The sequence below is a fragment of the Zonotrichia albicollis genome, chromosome 4 (genome assembly GCF_047830755.1).
Source record: "Zonotrichia albicollis isolate bZonAlb1 chromosome 4, bZonAlb1.hap1, whole genome shotgun sequence".
NCBI lineage: Eukaryota > Metazoa > Chordata > Aves > Passeriformes > Passerellidae > Zonotrichia > Zonotrichia albicollis.
The window spans coordinates 153,579-169,713 of NC_133822.1; the positions used below are offsets into that span (position 1 = coordinate 153,579).

At 42.9% G+C, this 16,135-nt stretch overlaps 1 long non-coding RNA gene across 1 annotated transcript; it reads right to left on the reverse strand.

Annotated features, from left to right (window-relative positions):
- Positions 1 to 6,972: 6,972 nt before the first annotated feature.
- On the reverse strand, positions 6,973 to 12,225 carry LOC141728961 (uncharacterized). The gene is made up of 5 exons (XR_012580214.1): positions 11,342 to 12,225; positions 10,751 to 10,815; positions 10,069 to 10,132; positions 9,294 to 9,369; positions 6,973 to 8,535 (listed from the first exon to the last, which is right to left on the reverse strand). It is a non-coding gene; the product is annotated as an uncharacterized LOC141728961 (long non-coding RNA).
- Between the last annotated feature and the right edge of the window lie 3,910 nt (positions 12,226 to 16,135).

Below are 16,135 nucleotides of genomic sequence, written 5' to 3' on the forward strand. Positions count from 1 at the left end.
CCTCAACAGAATTAAAATCCGAACCGCTGCTTCGCGCTACGACCCGTAAAAACCATTGCGCGCCTTTCTAAACATAATACCCCGGCAAAAAAACCATATCCGACTACAAAACCCAATCCGAAACGAACCTTTATCATCCCCACCGGCACCGAGAACCGCAGCAGTCAGGAAGAACACCGTAGCCCTTAGCGTACCCCCGCTGCAAACCGAACACAGCGATGCAATCAATGCCGAAAAAGCGCCTCCGAACCGCGGCACCGCCCCAGCACTGCGAGCAGCCGAAGCCCGCGCTCGCTGCCGGCCCCGGACGGAGCGCGGCTCCCGCCAGGAGACCGGCTCCTCCGGCGGCTCCTCCGGCACGCGGGGCCGGCGCCGGCCCGGAGAGCCGCGCCCGCTGCCCCTGCCCGGCGGGGCCGGCACCGGGCCCGGGGGTGGCGGCGGCGCCCGAGCCCCGCGCCCGGAGCGGCCGGAGCGGCCGGCACCGCCCGGACCGCCGCAGCAGCGCCCGCGCCGCCTCTGCCGCCCTTGGCCGGCCCGGCGCGGCTCCCTCGGCTCGCACCGGCGCGGCTCCGCCACCGCCGCCCTCGGCCGGCCCGGCCGCGCCAAATCCCCCGTGCGCCCCGGCAGCTGCCCGGGCCGTGCCAGCGCCGCTCCCGAGCGGCAACGTTCCGGCCCGGGCCGCGGCCACCACAAGCGCCCTCCGATGCAGCGGCACGGCCCCCTTGCAGCCCTGCAAACGCTGCCACAGCTGCAGCTTCCCGCAACCGAAGCCCGAAACTGACGCCGCAGGCGGGGCTCGCCTCCCTTCAACAAGGGCAAAGAAGTGTCCTCTCCCCTTCACGTTCGTCCCCTACGAGAGCACAAAAGAAGGGGCGCTCCTCAAATGAAAGCCTTCGACTGATGGCAAAGGGCCATTTCCACCTCCATTCAAAGCCTTGAAAAGGAGGGACACCACGGCTGCCCCCTCCTTTTCAACCCTAGGGTGATGAAAATGGGGTGGCTGCCTTCAAACCAAACCCATAACACCACAAGAATACTTTTCCCATTCCCCTTCAAATAGAACGCAGGGATTCCCTGTCACCCCCGGGATACCCCCAACAGCCTGGAAAAGGCAGCTTTTCCTGCAATCAACGCCCTTAAAACCACAAGTGAAGAGGAATCCCCTCAGTTCAAACGCAGACAATAAAAGAAGAGGAGCTGCTTCCTCCTCCTTAATCCCTTTCGTCCTCATAAGCTCCATTTCTGCTCCTGGGGAAGCGAGGAGGGACTGGCAAGATGAAATTGCAAAGGGGAAGGACAAAATTCCCCGCTCCAAACCCACACGGGCTCACCTGTTCGGCTGCTGCTCCCCGGCACAAAGATTCGTCCCTCGGCACAAACCCCTCCACTCAGCAGCTCCATGCAAAAATGTACAGAGGCAAACTCTCCCCCCGTTAAAACCGCCCCGGCAAGAGCCACCCCCTCATCATCCTCACAGCTCACACCTGGGCTGCTCCGAGCCCCTCATCATCCTCACACTCACACCTGGGCTGCTCCGAGCCCCTCATCATCCTCACACTCACACCTGGGCTGCTCCGAGCCCCCATCATCTATTTGTCACATTTATATTCGCTTTTAGATTTAGAATTTATATTACTGTATAATATTTATTATAATGTATATTACATCTCTTCATGTTACTTACATAGATTTCTATTTCTATTTCTTTTTAAATTCATAGTTTAGTATTACATCTTTAGATTTTTATTATATATTTCTCTGTGCCAATTTAGATTTCTATTGTACTTATATTATTTATATAAAAACCCCTGCCTCTAACGAAAGAAAAACCAAAGACACCCCTTTATTTAAACCACATTTAAAATTTTAAAAATAATTTTGTTTGTCGTAATTCTATTCACATTTACATTTGTAATTTTCATTTATTATATTTATAGATATCTTATAGATTGGAGAGAATACCTTTTTATATAATAATAGATATATTCTTTTTACACAACATATTTCTTTTCCTTATATTTACGTAGATTAAATATTTATTGATATCGAGATATATAGGATATAATTGGATTTCTATTTTTATACCTTTTATGAAATCTCCAGCCTATACCCCAATGAAAACCAAACAATCCCCAATTCATTTAAACTATATTTAAACATAAATCCTGTCACGGCTGCATTGCACAGCAGTGCCCCGAGCTAATCTGACACTTGTTCATCTCCTGTACCTGAGACTGAACCCGCTCACCTTGATCGCACCTGGCAGAACCATTTTCGTACCTTTTCCTGGCATTTCTTGGGTTTTCTCTGGCCTTTTTTGTGCCCTCTATTGCCTCTCTTTCTTGCCTTGTTTCTTGGGGCTTTTCCTCCCTTTTTCCTTGACTTTTTCTGGCATTTCTTGGGTTCTTTTCTTCGTTTCTTCTTGCCCATCTTGGGGTTTTTTTTCTGTTTCTTTCTGGGTTTTTTTCCGGAAATTTTCGTCCCCATCTTGTTGGTGTTTTTTTTTTTTTTTTTTTTTTTTCTGATTTTATTTCTTGCCCATCTTGGGATTATTTTTTCTGTTTTCTTTTATCGGGGTTTTTCTCGTCCATCTTGTTTTATTTTTTCTCGTTTATTTCTTGCCCATCTTGGGGATTTTTTCTGTGTTTTTTCTTGCACATCTCGAAGTCTTTATCCTTTTTTTTTTTTCTTCTTTTTTTTTCTTTTTTTTTTCTTTTTTTCTTTTTATCTTTTTTTTGTCCTTTTTTTTTTTTTTTTTTTTTCCCTGCGTTTCTCCTTGCCCTCCTTGGTTTTTTTTTTTGGCCTGCCTGCCTTCCTTCCTTCCTGCCTTCCTATCCTTCTTTCTTTCTTCCTTTCAGTTCCTTTCCTTATTTTCTTGTTTTCCTTTTCTTTCTTTCTTTCCCTGTATGTCTAATCTTGGTTTTCCTTTCTAGCTTTAGAATAAAAAAGCAGCACTAGAAACTTTCGGGCTACCGGGGAGTAAAACAAAACTGCAAAACGAAAATGATGTAAAGAAAACTATTTACTCCCTGGGAGCCTGAAATTTTCTACTGCTGTACGTGACATAGAGCTTTTATTCCTTCTTATAGATAGTTGATATTTTATACTAACTTTATACAGCGCCCCCTGCCGTGTGCCCCGGAGACCTGCAGGGAGAGCGCTGCGGCGTCATTCGGTTCTGTTTAAAGAAACTCGGCTCAATTCGGCTTGGTTCGGCTCTTGGTCTAAACTTGTTTCAGTTCGGCTCTTCGGCCCAACTCGGCACGGTGCGGCTAAACTCGGTCATATTCAGCACATTCTCTAAATGCGGCCAGTGTCGGCTCCACTCGGCTATCGGTTCCAGTCGGCTATCATCGGCTCTTGGGCTGTTTTCGGCTACACTCGCTCTTCGGGTAAACTCGGCTATTTTCGGCTACCATCGTCTCTTCGGGTAAACTCGGTTATTTTCGGCTACACTCGGCTCTTCGGGTAAACTCGGCTATTTTCGGCTACACTCGGCTCTTCGGGTAAACTCGGCTATTTTCGGCTACACTCGGCTCTTCGGGTAAACTCGGCTGTTGTCGGCAACACTCGGCTCTTCGGTTCAAGTCGGGATTTTTCGGCCATCCTCGGCTCGCTGAGGGCGGGAGAGCGGGCATGAGAGGACCCCGGAGCACAGAGGGAACGTTTATCCAGATGCCTGTCACAAACCCGCAGAAATACGCCCGCTCGCGGCGTCGCTGAGCCCACAGCATGTATCGGATACGCTTCAAACGCCGCAGAAAAATCCGTCGGGGCCGCCATGACGTCGGTATTCCATGCAGGCAGTTCACTAACGCCCACCGGGGTCCTCCACTTCCCCGCCATCTCGAGAAGGTCAACGAAAACTCCGAGACACCCGCGACACGCCACTCCCAGCATGGCGGCCTCTCGCCTGCCTGCCGGCTCACGGCTGCAGTACCGCGCTTTGCCCACAAGGCGGCAGCACTGCCGCCCGCCCCAGACGGGGGCGCAGCGCGCCTCGGGGTTGCGGGCAGCGAAGGCGGCAAAAAAGAACAGGGGCGACCCCAGACAAAAATTGCTCTGAAATAAATGCCAAAAACCTGCCTCTTATCCGACCAGAACCAAACAAACCGCCTTGGTTTAAAATCCTATTAAAATCAATTTGATAGTCCTATTTTTCGTATTTATATTCACATGCATATTTATAGTGGACATTGATGTAGCATGTAATTTATAAAATATATTCTGTGTATTCCTACTGTTTCTATTTATTTATATTTTGTGGTTTTAAAAATATCTTTCTATATTTATTGTATATTTCTATGTTAAAAGCATGATAGAAATGTAATTTTAATTATTTAAAATAAAAATCCCATACTAACTAAACAAATACAAAAAAGCTCTATTCTTTTAAACTATATTGAAATATTTTTATATTTATAGCTTGCATGACTATATTCACATTTATATTTATAGTTTATATTTAAGCATTATATTAATCATGATATATAATATGTGTCCTATTCAAATAATAGAAATAAATTATTTTTTAAATTATGTACCATATCTACTGCTACAACTTATTTTATCTTAGATTTTTAATTTTATATTAGCCTTTACCTATTTATGATCTGTTTCTATACTTAGATTTCTACCTTTATATTATTTGTATTTATCATTTTTGTACTAAAACCCCTGCTTTTGCCAAATAAAAAACAAAACCCCCCTTTATGTTAAACTGCTTTAAAAAACTTATATCAATATGGTGTAATATATAACAAATGATAGATATGATAAACATAAAATTGATATAAATTTATTTATATCTATTTCCTATAATACACTACAATAAGATATAAGACAGATGAAGAGTAAAATTTCTATAACTGTTCTATCTAACTGTGACTACGTGCCAGGGCAGGGCAGCTCTGATCGTAAGTGGTACAATATAAGTACGTACAATATAGGCTGAGGTAAACAGTGCAAGTGTAAACAGAGCGTAAGTACACACAATATAAGGTGACGCACTTACATACAGTATAAACCAACACAGGTACACACAATATAAACCAATATAGGTACATCCAATGTAAGTACATATAGTATAAACCAACATAGGTACATACAGTATAAGTACATACAGTATAAGCCAGCATAGGTACACACAATAGAGGTACATACAACATAAGCCAACATAGGCAAATACAATACAAGCCAGGACTTGAGATAACTCTCTGGAAGACGAATTCTTGAGCCCTGTACCCTTTGAAAAGATGGAACCTAAGGAACTGCTGCAGTCACCTGAGGAGGTGCATCTGAAAAAAAGTCAGGACAAAAGTCAAAGGGCTGCAGAATAACTTAAGTGCTCGGCTAAATTGGGCTGTAATCGGCTAAACTCGGCTATTGTCGGCTGCATTCGGCTGGATGCGCCTCTTCGGCTCGTTCGGCTCGCTTCGGCCGAACTCGGAGCTGCTCTGTACGTTCGGCGGGGCTCGACTTCATTCAGCCGAACTCGGAGCCGCGCTGTGCGCTCGGCGCGGCTCGGCTTCATTCGGCCGAACTCGGAGCCGCTCTGTGCGCACGGCGCGGCTCGGCTCGCTTCCGCCGAACTCGGAGCCGCGCTGTGCGCTCGGCGCGGCTCGGCTTCATTCGGCCGAACTCGGAGCCGCTCTGTGCGCTCGGCGCGCCTCGGCTCGCTTCGGCCGAACTCGGAGTCGCTCTGTGCGCTCGGCAAGGCTCGGCTTCATTCAGCCGAACTCGGAGCCGCTCTGTGCGCTCAGCGCGGCCCGCTTCGGCTCGCTTCGGCCGAACTCGGAGCCGCTCTGTGCGTTCGGCGCGCCTCGGCTCGGCACGGCTCCCTGAGGGCGGGCAAGCGGCGCCGCCTCACGTTAAACGCGCCCGGCTCGGGGCTCTCCTGCTGCCGCGTCCCGCGGGCGGCCCGCCCATCGCACGGACACGACCGGGAGCGCGGGGCGGCACAGGGGCTCATTAGGCGGTGACCGCACTCGCGCTAATTAGCGCGCACGAGAGCAGCGGGCTCGGTTCGCCTGAGCTCGGCTCCGTTCAGGCAGCCTCGCAAGCCTGGCCTCGGTTCGCTCGAGGCCGTCAGGTTCGGCCGGTCTCGCCTTGCTTCGGCTGAGCTCGTTCCATTCGGCCGAAGGAGGCGTCGTTCGATCGTGTTTTTACAAATATCTTTCTCTATAGTTTGTATATTTCTATATTTAGATTTATAATTCTATAATACTTCTATTGTTCCAAATAAAAACCCCGTCTCTAACCAAATAAATACAAAAAACAACCTTCTTTTAAACGAGATTGAAATATTTTTATACTTAGTATAATTATATTCCCATTCATATTTATAGTTTCTTTTGATGCAGTGTATTAATTATATATAATATATGTAAAGTTCTAGAAATGTTTTTAAATTATTATTTATATTATGTGTCATATCTACTGCTACAACTAATTTTTTCTTGTTTTTAAACTTTATATATATATCTGTATTTATTTATGATATATTCCTGTACTTAGATTTCTACATTTATATTGTTTGTATTTATAATTTTTATAATCAAAACCCTGCCTATTGACAAATAAAAAAACCCCGCTTTATTTAGCTATTTAAAAAAATATTTTCATGATTACAATTTTCATGTTTATATTTGTAATTTATTCTAGATTACATGAGAACACACTTGGTCCTGCACCCCAGTGGGGCTTCCTCTCCTGGGGACCTTGGGGTGCCCCAATGGCATCAGAGCCCCAAGTCTTCACCCCCCTCTCCTCTATTTAGAAACTACACAGGAACTTTTTTCTGGAAACAAAGACATTACCTAAATCCTCTCCCCGTGTCCCAGACAGATAGATATTCAGTTATTAGTTGGCTGGGCAGCAGTTTTTTAAATAGAAGGATAAACAAGATGTGAACTTTTTAGCTACAAGCAAATAGGCAAATCTGAACAAGGTACCAATGGCCAGCCACTCAAGTAATTTTGAAGCAATTTTTTAAACAATAAAATACTGCTACCACAAAAATAAAGCAAAAAGCTAACTACTGGCTAAGAAAAAATTAACTTTTGACAGCAACAACATTCCAACCACACAGGCTTTTTCCCAATATCATACCTTATAACTACCTCTCTTGGGAATTCTCATCATGTATCCCAAAAGGAATAAATACCTTAGAGTGTCCTAAAGCAAAAAGTAGCACACATGAGCTCCTCACACTCCTGGCAGTGCACTGAGCTCCTCACACTCCAGGGCAGCGTGCACTGAGTCTGCAACAAATTCTGCTCAGTGAGGGTCTGCAAACAAAGGTTCAACTGATGAATTGAACTGATTTTAAAGGGAGGTTTTGTAAGTGCTGAAGCACAACAAAGAACAAGCAGAAACAATTCTTAAAAAAATCTGCAAGTTTTATTTAGCATATATGCGAGTGATTTCCACCCTGTGGCTTCTCACTTTGATTGGTCTGTAGGTTCAGGAAGATGACAATGCACACTCTGCCTTCCCTGAGCCCCCACGGCAGCTGAGCGCTGCTCCGTGTGCTCAGATCGTCAGGAGCTGGATTACACGTACCCGGACGGACTGGAACTGCTCTGCTGCAGATTCAGGAGACGACGGCAGAGAGGGGCTGGCCGAGGCGTCGTCCGAATTCCATTTCTGTGTGACGAGAAGCGGTTTGTTCCCAACAGCTGCAACATCCCCGGCTCGCTTCCGTGGTGAGTACCGATGGCACACAAATGGCAGCCCGAGGAAATCGTGTTCTGGGCTCCAAGTGGCTGGGACAGGGTCTGATTTTTTGTTTTGCATCTGTATGACGATTAGTACGACAGGGCTCTGAGGGATGACATGGCAACACAGAATTAAAAACTCCTCGATAGAATTACATCGACTTCTAGGAAAAGACAAAAGCCTATCACCCTTCTGCAATCTGCTTTTAATCCAAAGCACACGGATTGTCAGTATACTGCACCGTCCAGCTTTTCAAAGCAGCTTACTTCTGAAGACCAGGAAACATTGATTTCTACAGAAACAATGGGCAACCCCCAGGCTAATTTAAGCACTACTCTTTAATAGGGGATCTGCCAGCGTGCCAGTCCAGCTTCAAGTGCACTTTATTTCAGTCTAACATCCCCACAAAATTCTTCTCACATCTTCCAACCCTGAAATCTTCTTTTTCCCTAAGGCTTCTCATCATTAGCAATTTCCAAGTAACATGGTAGTTTTACAACATTCAAAAATGTCATGCTGGACTGTGCTAGACAGTAATCTGCAAATATAAGCTTAGCAAAGATTGAATTGACTTGTCCAGAGAAAAAACCTACAAGTGAACACCCACACCTGCCTACAAAGAGCTGACAAGCCCCTGGCAGCTACCACATCAAAGCACAGTGGATGTTTCTAATAGAGGGTAAGGATAACAATACCACCTTTTGTTCTCTCCAGCTTGTTTTCCCTGCAGTCATATTTTGCTTCTTAGGATTGTTTTAGTCTCTGTATCTTTTTGGACAGCACCGAGCCTGACGACAAGGACACGAGAGTCTTTCCCTGCCGTAGGGAGAGAACCAGGAAAACAGTTAAAAAAAGAACAGGGTAGTTTGAAATTCATACTTCCAGTGAGAAGCAGCGCCTAACAAACAGAACAAAAGCAAACAAAGCACGATAGCTCCCTGGGGACAGAAGACTTATAAACCCTCCAGGATTTACGACCAACCCCTTCAGGACAGCAGCCAGGTGTCCCATGAGGTGGTGCTGCACCAAAGAACGATCTGACAGGTTCCAAAGAGTCAAATGCACAATATTTTGCAAAGCCGTGAAATCTTGCAAAATAACAAAAATACAATAGATATAAACTACAGGGCAAGAGTACAAGTGTTCGCTTTAAGAGCTGGAACCATCCAGGTGAGCACCTGATAACTGGATCCTCACCAGAGTTTGAACCCTTCGGTACACAGAAGGGTTTTCCCCAGAAATTTCACAGACTGAGTTTTGATAGAAGTACACTTGCCAGATCCTCAGAAGCATCACCCATTCTCCAGGTGTCTGGAGAGAACTGCAAATGGCTCTCACGTAGTTTGAGCTGGTTCTCCAAGGTCTCAGGGTGAATTTCACCAGATGCAACCAAATCGGGCGACTCCCAGTGGGACAGAAGGAACCCAAAGTTTGGGTAAGCAGAGCTGCAGCAAATACTGAGGAAACAAACATAACAGCGTAAAAAATAATAAACCATCCTTTTTTTTTCTCTTGCTTTTGTTTTTTTCTTATTCAGATCAGCATAGCAACTAAAGAGAAGGTGAAAAACTCACCATTACTGAACATTTCATCATCTGTAAGCTGAGCATCCTTAGCATAGAGGACTCCAAAGTTAAAATTCACCGATCCCTGGGAAATAAAACCAAATATTGTATGATAAACAGTCAAACAGCAGACATAAAAATTTGTTTCCTCTAAGGACTTTCAGGTATGTATGTATCTTTGCATACATCCTACACATTAGAACATACACTTTATACCATCACCTAATACATAATATTTTACATTTAAATTTTGACAGTATAGCATGAATTTTTAACTTAAATTGGCGATCTATTATTATTAAGTTGGTACTGAAAGTTATTTCTGCTGTCACGTTCAAAAAAACATTATTTTTTTTTTTTACTGTAATGAGCAATTGATTTCAAAGTCATCACAAGCCCATCAAAATACAAAGCTGTATTCACTGGGCGGGTCTGTGAGCTAGAAGTAGTTAGGCTTGGACTTCCCTCTTGTTCTTCCAGAACCGATAAATCCTGTCAACAAAACCAGGATCTTTAGCCCACTGCTGTGAAAGATTCTACAAGGATGATGGTTTGATTTGTGTTTACAAGTTTTGATTTGAAATGGCCAGTTCAATGGATAAAGACAGTTTAAATAGTATTACGTTACTATTATTATTATTTCTATTATTATTTTTACTATTACTACTACTATTATTATCACCTGCTACTGGAAGAAACAAACCAGTCGTACCTATACTTAATTACTTTTATTTCCAGAAAATAATAAAGAAAAGGAACCAAACCAAAAAAAGTCACTTCCTACCTTTTATATCAAGGGATGAAAAACTTCTCTTGGGCTCTTCTCCAATTTATCAAGACTCATAGCACTGAAAGGCAAACAAAACAGTGCTTTATAGAAGGGCAAGTGCACATTTCAAGGCTGAACCACCAACCGATTGCAGTGACAGCAGTTACAACATGAATCGTTCTGAGAGCCTCTGTTAAATGCAATGTTCTGTGGAACTGCCATTTCTTTCCCAAAATACTAACTTCCAACACTTCCTAAACGTATTTTGTATTTTAAAACAACAGAAGTTAGTGAGACACTGTGTGGAGGTCAGGTTTAAATTTATTTCCTTCTAAAGCACAGAGCTCTGTTCCATCACCCTTCACTTCGGCTCTGCACTGAATCACGGTGAGCATTTGAGGAGTGCTCAATAACCAATTCTATTTCTCTCTTTTTCTAGTTCTCTCTATTCCTGAATAATTAAAGACAAGTCCAATGAAAAATGACAAGTTCAGCATCAAAGTCACACTTTTTCCCTTTGTCTGGTCAAGAACAGGCTCTAAATTCACTTAGTGCTGCCTGCAACGATTAAGACGTGCAAAACCATTTTTACATGTTTTATAGGTTTATCATAAAAGCCACGGAACGCAAGCTCTGAATTACAGGAAAAGGTACACAGTCAAATATCTAAAGGGATCACTTATTTGTAAATGCATACCTTGACAGAGATCGCACTGAGAACGTTTCTGTGGGACTCTAAGGGAGACATATTTTCTGAGTACCCTGTAAACAAGAAAAGCTAGGATATATTACAGGACATACCCACTTTTTCTACATATTCAAATAGGATTTTTAATAAAAACAACTCAGTTGAAAAAGAAAGAAGAAAACCAAGGTCATTTTACTCAGCTATATTTACTCCTGATTTAGAGAAAAAAAAAGTCACGGGTGCTGCAAAGAAAAAAAAAAGTGAACCATAAACGCCTACAGTACAATTTTAAAACAAGTGCTTGGATAAAAGAATCTCATGGAACGTGAAGTAGAAAAAAAGTGAAACCACTATCAGACCTGCCTATTTTCTCACCTTGGTACAAGAAAATCCTAAAAGCAGTATAAAGTCACTGCCTAAAACCGGTCATGGGATGTAACCAAGAAGAATTTAGGCATTTGCTAATCTAGACAGAAAGCTTTTCTGGATGCTAGTGTCAAATCACAAGTTTTGTCTTTCAGAAGCCCGACAATGCTGGAAAGCACTTTCCCTGGGGCTCGGGAGGGCAGGGGCAGAAGGGGATGAGTTTGCAGATCGCACCTGTGCCATCGGAAGGATACAGCCCGCCTGCTCCCTGCGCTGGGCATTCTCCCGGCCATCTCTGGCTTTACCGCTCAGCGCCGCCCCATCCGTTTGCATGGCAGAAAGAGCCTCGAGCACTAGCGCAGGCAGCAGCCCAGTCATTCCGGCGATATCGCAGCGCCCTCTGCTCGCAACGCCCAACACGCGGCGGAGCCGCCTCCGCCCGCAGCACCGGCAGCAGCCCGAGGGAGACGGCTGCAGCTCGGGGGCTGCTGCGCCTCCGCCAGCCTGAGGGCAGCCGCCCCACCGGGACCGCGGGAGCGCCCGGCGCCGCTCGCCCGGGGCGGCTCCTGCAGCTCCCGGCCCGCGGCAGCAAAGCACCGCCTCGCCCTCCGCCATCGCTACCGCTGAGTGAGGCCGAAGAACCGGGCCGACGCTCCTTCCGCGCTGCTCAGCTCCGTGCGGGCGGCCAGACGGAGGCTTCGCCCCTCCGGCGGCGCCGCCGCGGCGCCGTCCCGCGCGGGAGAGGTGCCGGGAGCAGCCCGCGCACAGCCCCGCGCGGCCGCCTGGCACGCCAGCCACTCCGGTGCCCCGTCAGCCGTTGCGTCACACGCCTCGCCGGCAGCAGGGCCTGCCGGGACTTGTAGTCTCGGGCTGACAGCCACTGCTCCGTCCTCCGCCACCGGGAGCTGCAGTCCCTCCCGGGCATCAAACGGGTCCTTCGCCCCCGGGCGGGGAAGGACCTGAGGCAGCAACGCTCCTCCCGAATGCCCTCTCTTTTTCGCTCCAACCTTTTTTCTTTTTTCACTCTGCTTTTCACCCCTTCCCTTCCCTCTTGTGGTCCTGATTCCTTTCCTTTCCTTCCCTTCCCTTTTTTTCTATTTCTGATCTTGGTTTTCCTTTCTAGCTTTAGAGTAAAAAAGCAGCAGTAGAAAGTTTCAGGCTACCTGGGAGTAAAAAAAACCTCCAAAACGAAAATGATGTAAAGAAAACTATTTATTCACTGGGAGCCTGAAATTTTCTACTGCTGCACATGACATAGAGCTTTTATTTCTTCTTATAGATAGTTGATATTTTATACTTACTTTATACAGCGCCCCCTGCCGTGTGTGTCGGCGAACTGCAGCCCCAGTGCTCCCTGCCGTCTGTCCCGGCGCACTGCAGGCACAGCGCCCTCTGCCGTGTGCCCCGGAGACCTGCAGGGAGAGCGCTGCGGCGTCCTTCGGTTCTGTTTCAAGAAACTCGGCTCAATTCGGCTTGCTTCGGCTCTTGGTCTAAACTCGTTTCAGTTCGGCTCTACGGCCCAACTCGGCACGCTTGGGCTAAACTCGGTCACATTCGGCGCATTGTCTAAATGCGGCCAGTGTCGGCTACCCTCGGCTATCGATTCCAGTCGGCTATCATCGGCCCTTGGTGTAAACTCGGCTGTTTTCGGCCACACTCGGCTCTTCGGCTCAAGTCGGCTCTGTTCGGCCACACTCGGCTCTTCGGCTCAAGTCGCCTCTTCTCGGCAACACTCGGCTCTTCGCCTCTTCCGAACAATTCGGCCCCGCTCGAAATATACCTATTTTTACATTGGAAGTATACATTTCTCTTAGGATTTTTACTTCTCTAACACTTGCAGGATTCAAAATAAAACCCCTGCGTCCACCCATACATGCCAAATACAAACCCCTTTCATTTCAACTGTATTTAATTTTTTTTAAATAATATTTTTCAAATTTAGATCCACATTTATATTTAAATTCTATACTGATGTGTGTTCGATTTTGCATTTCTATTTTCCCATTTATTTATAAATTTATATTCTATGTTACAACTCTTCCTATTACTTCTATTTTTTTTCGTATTTTTATTCAGATCTTTATATATTTATTATATCTTTCTGTGTGAGGATTTTTACTTCTGTAGCACTTCCATTATTTAAAATAAAACCCCTGCCTCCACCCACGTTAAAGCCAAAAAGAAAACCCTTTCTTCTCAACTGTATTTCAATATTTTTTAAAATTCTGCTTTTCAGGTCCATATTCACATTTACATTTAAAATGTATACTTACGTATGCTGTTATTTGTATTCTCCATTACATCTCTTCCTATTATCTCTATTTACTTATATTTTGTGTTTATATATATATTTATATCTTGATTGTATATCTCAATATTGAGAAATATATACCAATAATATCTACATTCATATCATTTAAAATAAAAACCCTGCCTCTAACCCAGTAAGAATAAAAAAAACCCCAACCCTTTCTTTCAAACAATATTTAAATAGGTTTTATCCTTATGTCTGATTTTTATATTCCTATTTGCATTTATAATGTACATTAATGTATATTGCTTACTTATACATTTATCTTTATCAATCTCAATTTGTACATAAATTTATATTCTATATTACATCTGATGCGAGCAGTTATATATTTTTATACATATTTTTATACATTGATTATATATTTCTGCGTCAAGATTTTTACTTCTGTAACACTTATTTAAAATAAAACCCCTGCCTCTACTTAAATAAAAGCCAAAAAATTCCCTTTCTTTTAAACTATACTTACCTATTTTTATATTTATATTCCCATTTATAATTTATATTGCCGTATCATGTTATTTATATTCTATACTACAACTCTTCATATTACTTACCTATATTTATAGTTCAATTTGTAGTCATAGTTTAGCAATCTCCCTTTATATATTTATTATCTATTTCTATCTTAAGATTCACACTTCTATTATTTAAAATAAAACTCCTGCCTCTAACCAAATCAAAACCAAGGACACTTCTTTATTTCAACCACATTTAAAATTTAACAAGTAACTTTATCTTTCAAAATTATAATCATATTTAGATTGATAATTTTCATTCATTATATTCATAGATATTGTATATATCTTAGGGAGAATGCCCTCTAATATAATCATAGATAGAAAATTTCTGTATTGTATATTTCTTTTACTTGGATTTATTTAATATCAATATTTATAGATATTTGTATTTCCCTATATATTTGTATCTGAATTTTTATTTTATTTCTATTTATATGATTTATTAATAAAAACAGGTCTACAACCTAATAAAACCCCCAATTTAACTATATTTAAGTATTTTTATATTTACAATCTATATTTATATATCTTTGTGCATATATATAATAGACTATCATTTATCTATATGATATCTTACAATTCTATACCATGAATTATAGTTTTATATATGTATCTGTTCTCAATATTTATGTTTACCACTCTAATGTTATATTTCTTTTTAAATGTATATTTATTTCTATTTTCATCTCTATATTAAACCATATAAATAAGCCACAACAATACCGTACCTTTGTCAGCACCGGCACGCAGCACACGCTCATCCCATCGCAGCACATCAAAACAAAACCTATTTTTATCACTAACGGAACAAACATCCCACAACATTGAACCCTCATAAACACTCAAATAAACCTAACCCAAAATAAATTTTAAATCCCACTTCAACTAGCCCAAAACCTGCGCACATGCTCATCATAAACATCCGCCTAAACCAGTATCTCAAAAACCCCAAAAACCTCAAATACACCTTGAAAATGACACAACTGCTAAGAAAAACAAACACCCACTAAAAATTAAATCAAACCAACTCACTAGACTCAAAACTGTACAACTGACCCTAAACAGTACTAAAAGAAGCCCCCAAAGCTCTACCTTTATGCTAATGCACAAATAAAAACCAATAATCTATAAAACTTAATTTAAAATTAAAAGAAAACTAATTCAAAGCATAAAAATAAAAAATCTAAACTGTTAAAATACTAAAAAATATCACTACCCAAATTAAAAAACATATTGCCTATAAAAACCCACCACGTGAATACCCCTGGCACCAAAAATAAAACTAAAAAAACCTATCGAACCAGAAAGAAAACGGAACTTAGGAAAACCAAAACCATAACGTTCAAGTACTCACACCACATCCCTTACCGGACAGCAACTATAAACAACATCAAACCATACAATCAATTCTAAAAACCACCTTAAAACCACTACATTGAAAAACCTTTCAAAAATTAAACACTGCATTTAACAAAAGCCATCGAATAAATTCACACCCACAAACTCCGCCAGCCCACCTGGCCCAACCAAAGCTGGATGTTTATGCATACAGTAAACAAAACCAAAACCCCAGTAATACCTATCAGAAGTCTGTGAAAGAAACCTATTGAAATCAATCCTGCCTCAAATACAAACCAACCCATCCAGAAAGTTAGTTCACTCAAAAAACAACTTACACTGAGTTAATAATACCAAGAAATAAAACAACACACCATATACCACCAATGAATATAATAGTCAAGTAAAGAAAAACTACATTTTTTTTTCTTTTTGTTTTCTAAACTAACTTCTTTTATTAGCTAGAACAAAAGATTTTGCCAGGACTGTAACAACAACTTCTTCTCCTCCTTCTCCTTCTGAAATGTCCCTTTCCCAAATTCCTTACAACTTCTGAGTTTACATCCAAGCAAAAAGCGAAATTCGTGCACTTGTGCGTTCGATGCTCCTGTCAGATTCTCTGTTTCCCTCCACATCTTCTTACACTTTCAGTCTTCACCCTGTCCTGCCGTGATGAGTTTGACGGAAGAATTGGTAAACGTTAAGAGAGGCTTTCCCTGCCTCCCTCCCCAGCGCTGGTTTCCTTAGTGCATTTCATTCAATCCCAAGCCGGCAATGATACACGCTCACCTCAAGGCTCATGTTATGAACAAAAATTCAGTTAATATTTTTTTTGTGAGACGGAGTTGCAGGGACGCC